Source organism: Plectrocnemia conspersa, unplaced genomic scaffold, assembly GCF_051122295.1.
Source record: "Plectrocnemia conspersa isolate PC_06_02 unplaced genomic scaffold, ASM5112229v1 ptg000010l, whole genome shotgun sequence".
NCBI classification, from domain to species: Eukaryota; Metazoa; Arthropoda; class Insecta; order Trichoptera; family Polycentropodidae; genus Plectrocnemia; species Plectrocnemia conspersa.
Genome location: NW_028277174.1, coordinates 21,771,675 through 21,777,240, shown reverse-complemented (window position 1 = coordinate 21,777,240; position 5,566 = coordinate 21,771,675). Strand labels below are relative to the sequence as shown.

The window sequence follows — 5,566 nt, the reverse complement described above, 5'->3', positions numbered from 1 at the left end:
TGTGACGCAACAAACGTGCGCGAGCGAGATAGCAATAATTAAAAGGGTCGCTTCAACAATGATAGTGGTGTGCTCAATTAAACAAAGCGCGCTCGCTCTTCAACGCATAATATGTCAAAAAAAAACAATATCCGAAAATTAATTAGATTATAATCGAACGCTCGTTACATCGGATTCGCTCGTTTATGGACGACACTATAATTTGACAGTTCAATTATTGGTATTGATTTCAGTACTTTGTAACATAAGTACAGACAGTCTGAGGTTTTACTATACTGTACAGTAAAACATCACGGTTACAAATATAACGGACTAATTGGAGGGAGGGGGTGTCCGTTAAAGCCGAAAGTCCGCTATATAAAAGTAGATTTTCCGAATGTGTTTTTTTGTCAGTGTAATGTCAGTGAGCTTCCATAGATGGATTTAAAATAGTGTGATTTTAAACAATGATATGGTATGTATAAAACTTTATTTCACAGCAAATTAAAATAAATAAACCAACATGTTTTCGAAAATACACCTTATTTGTATGTATGTAGGTATAAAGCAGGGCTGTGGAGTCGTTAAAAAAAAACACGACTCCGATTCCGATATTTACCAACAACACGACTCCACTCCGACTCCGACTCCGACAAAAAAGTTTAATTTTATCAGGTATTTTTGGTGTTTTTCTACACGTTTAATATTCATACGCTATACACATTCATTATTACGCAATTAAAATTTCATAATTAAAAAAAATGCATTTTATAGAAAAAATAGTCGGAGTCGCTCATTTTTCACGACTCCGACTCCAACTCCGGCCAAAACACCACGACTCCACGACTCCGACTCCGACTCCGACTCCACAGCCCTGGTATAAAGTTAGAGGTATGACGTAATAATCATGGGTAGAACATTGTTTACAAGCGGTGACATTTGGATTTAAACATGTATAACATTAATAGAACGTTTATTACAATTTTCAAATTTGAGCGGATATTTTGTCCGTTATATCCGAAGCCCGATTTTTCGAGGTCCGTTATATCGAGTTTTTACTGAATTTAATATATTTATTTAGATCTTTTCTAAATATTTTCGAAACTCGTACATAAAACAGCAATGATGCAATTGCATCGAACAAGCATTGTTTGAATTATCATTTGTAATTATCAGACGGTCACCTTGAAACCAGGTTTCACAAAACTAAACCATAATGCGATGAGCTCATAATTCCTTTTTTTACATTTGACCAAGCTTCCTTGAAGGAGCATTACAAAATATGTGATACTGTCTCATCATTTGATACGGAAACCTATGTTTTTATATACACATTATAAATTATATCATCTAGCTTAACGTCTTAGTTTTAACTATCTTAGTTAAACAATCGATTCGCCACTAAACATTGCTATTAATAGCATTTCAATAACCTTAAATATAAGTTCCGACAAGCTGTGATATGAGAAAGTACGCAGGTGTTATTAATTTTTCTCTAGACTCCTGCACGTAACTTCCCAACTGCTTGTGTCTCATTTTTTGATATATGACGCCATAGTTTGTTTGTCTTTGATTTTAGAGCATGTCGTACTAGCTTGTTGCTTACTGATAATATTTACGAATAAAACAAATAAGCAGTTAAGCTAACTATATATTTTTTATATTTATAACCCATTGTATAATTTATAATAGACATATCATAATCTCAAGCAGTACAGCTCCATGCTACTTAATACGCGGGGGCGTTGCGTATTCACCCATCTACGTGGCAAATTTAAATATTTTATTTAATGTGTCTGTATCTACATAATGATCGCTCGTTGCCTTATCGTTCGCACGATAATAAAACACTCGCATCGGTAATTTTGCGAATATTTATTGCCATATCTAATCAGTAAATATATGCAGTGGTTCAAAATATAACATTCCGGTTTATCTATTTAATCTCGAAAGAAGTGACTAGCAAGAAAAACTAAAATTAAATGTAATTTCAATCTCGAACGTTTGAGATGAATTTCATAATCAATAGTATTATAGTAGTTATACATTTACCTCTCGTTTTATAATGTAAATCTCACAAGAATATAAACCAGGCGAGCGTAACGGTCAAGTCAGGTCACTGAATCGCGAAATACTATAAAATGAGCCCTGAAAAGACTCTTAAATGTTTTAACAACAATACAAATATATTTTATATAACAAAGTGACATGTATTAAATATAGTATACTCATTAATTGATTAATGTATTAATCATTTACATTCATGGCTGATGATTTAAATCATACATATTGTCAAATTGCCTTCATAACATCCTTCATAAAATCCTTGATTAACATAAAAAATAAAATAAAATCCTTTTATGAATTTTATTAAAAATATAATATTAACACAGCAATCAAACGTGTCTATCTACAGTTTTTGTGCTCAACGATGGAACAAATTAATTGCGGTTAAAACATTCAAAACCGACAACGAAAACATGTTTATTGAGAGATTTTACCAAACGTTAACCCGCAATTCCGATAATACGTTCGGTTGCGTTAACAACATTCCGTTTGAGCGTGAAACATATATTATTCATATATTCGTACAATGAAATAATATAAAAAAGCACACGAGATTTAACGGTTAAATCCTGACGTAGTTTACGGAATTTTAATATATTTTTTGTCATCGTTTAACTATAGCTCTTAAGTATAAATATGTGGGTAAAGATGTTGCAAGTCACGAATTTCCTTGCCTTCGCTGTATGAATGTACATTTAGCACATTGCTACTGATATAGTACTCGCAACGGTTTTGAGTAGACGTTCAATTCCTCCGTCTGAGTTACGTCTGGTCATTGTATCATAACGGTGAATTATATGTAATGCACTTTATATCTGCATAGTGCAAAAAGTTTATTGGAACTCGGTTATGTCTATATTTGAACTATATAATATATTGCGGCGCTTTAATTGTACAGGTTCGTAAAACTAAACACTTGATAGCGATAGTTAAATATTGATCTGCATCGAATTTAACTGTACGTGAAGTACCTGCACACCATAAAAATATAAGACAATAATGAATCCTCAAAGACTGGAATTGTGGTGTCAATGTGAAAGGCAAAGAAATCTTCATGGAGACTTGGAATTGTTCAGTCTGCAAGATGCTGTAGAAAAGTTCTACAAATCCCGTAGACCAGGAGTCGGCCAAATTTTTTTGCGAATGGCCAGATCATAAATATATTAGTCTCGGAGGGCCAGTAAGCGAACTTTAATAAGTAAAACATAATTTCTTCCAAATTTTCAAATTCAGTTCAAGTTTCATATATGAGCAATTGTAGTTTTAATTTTAATTCGTTAAAAAAATCCCATTAAAACTGTAGCAAAAACTATTTTCTAAAACCATTAAGTATTCAATTATAATAGTAAAGATAGGTTTTCCGTTAAGAAAAATTTCAATTGCTTTTCCGAGTTCAAAAAATTTCAATAAAAGTTTACCGTGACTATCGAATTGCTGCATGAAAGAGCAAGTCTGCTGATAAAAAAATCACGAAATTAAAATGTTCACCACTAACAAAACTGGTTCAATAAAACATGATAAGTTGAGATGTTTTCCATAAAGTACCTTTGCAAAATCTTTGAACACCTTGCATTTTCACAAGCCTCATCTTTTTTTTCAACTATGCCTTAACCTGTTCCGCGTATATTTTTATAAACTTTGATTGTTATTAACGTTTTCTCAATTTCATTAAAAATATTTTCGCCTGTAGTTGTACCATGCAGACTATCCATATTAGCTAATTCGTCACTAAATTCAAAAATAGCATTGACTCATCGAATAAGTAATGTGGTGCAAGCCTCTAAAAATATGTACTTATAGGTACAACTTTTACCTAACCCTTTAATCATACAAAATATACGCTTTTTTTGCAAAATGCACTTGTAATAATTTGACATAAGGGAAAACCTGGATTCATCAAGGGCGTCGATAGCCGAAAAATTTTGCGAACCACAAGGTGAGACCAAAAAAACCACTCAAAATCACTTGCTTTGCTATTCAATTGTCTATTGATGTTACTGACAATGTGCCGAAATTCTTTCAACATTCTTGTAACATTCATAAGCCCTATTTTTGCAACCACATAGTTACAATGCGTTACAATGGGGTAAACACAATCAACGACTAGTAAGTAATGAGTCATCAGACTGAAATCAAAGTCTGTAAATCAGTGACATTATTTATTATTACAATTAACGGATGTCACTGCACGACCTAGCTCGCTTTTATTTAATTTTTTCATCACGATATTCATCCGTAAAATTAGAAAAGTCTAGGAAAACCAAGTCTGTGATACCTAATTGAAATTAGAATATTATATTAATAACTTATTTTGAACTCCCAGACACGATAAAAATTAAAAAGCGCAAAAATCCATACATGATTAAATTCCAGGTATTTTTATCTTGTTAAATATATAATATAGTAATGGTATACAGGGTTTAAATGTTTCTATTAAATAATATATTAAAGTATCGGTGTTGGAAAAGAGTGATCCAAATAACTTGGACAGAAAAAAAAACAATCTGTCAACAATTGAAGATCTCTAGATTGTGGACAGACTGTCGAAAATGTGCCTGAAGAGGATACTCCAATTATTTGGACATATTTCCAGGAGAGAAGAAAACAATTTTAGGTGACTATATGTGCTCGGTATCCTCGAGGGATGCAGGGGAAGAATAAGATTCACGACTAAATAAACTGACTGTGTATCAGAAGAAGCGACGGCAAAATATAAAAGGCAGAAATCTCCATTTCAATAATGTAACTACCTAACTAACCTGCATACAATTAATGTACAATCTCAAATATTATCATAATAATTATAATTGTGATTGAATCTCACAAAAAGGCAAATACATAAAGTGATCATCACTTATTTTCGTTCCGCACCCGATTTCCCTAAAGGTTCATCATAATAAGTATAGGACATGATCCGGAGAGATAAGGGAACGGGCAATCGCCTCAATGCCAGCTACCCTTATTTCATCTCCCTTGCGGATCTTTCCTAAAGTGGTTTAACATTAATTTAATTATCTAATTAATAGCTTATGCACATATATGAGAAGCGTAACATATTATCAACGATTTATTTTTTTAATTGCATAAAAATAACAATAAGCAAACTGAAAAATATTACCTTTGAAAACGAACCTGATATTTCAAGCAATATCTTTGATCTTTCATATGCAAGGAACTTAATTAGATACTATATTGGATCGAATTGATAATTTGCAGCGTATTCACAAACCCCAAAAGATCCTTAGAAGCCACAAAGGAGTTAACCGAACTGCTTATTTATATCATCTAATATTAAATGTCGCTAGAGTAGATATAAATAGACGAGTTACTCTAGTAATATAAACTAACTTTTAACTGTATTATCATCAAATAATCGTGCAGAATAATAATTAAATTTATTAATAAAATATAATATAGACTCATAGAGTTTATTTATTCTTGAACAAGATACACACACACACGATTACAGAACTAGCCAAACTTGCCTTTGGGACCGTGTAGGGTTCGATGAAATTTTGGG

At 32.2% G+C, this 5,566-nt stretch overlaps 1 long non-coding RNA gene across 1 annotated transcript; it reads left to right on the top strand.

Annotated features, from left to right (window-relative positions):
- Positions 1–388: 388 nt before the first annotated feature.
- Positions 389–2,218, top strand: LOC148230993 (uncharacterized). Its single transcript, XR_015810943.1, has 3 exons — positions 389–454; positions 540–654; positions 754–2,218. It is a non-coding gene; the product is annotated as an uncharacterized LOC148230993 (long non-coding RNA).
- Positions 2,219–5,566: the final 3,348 nt, after the last annotated feature.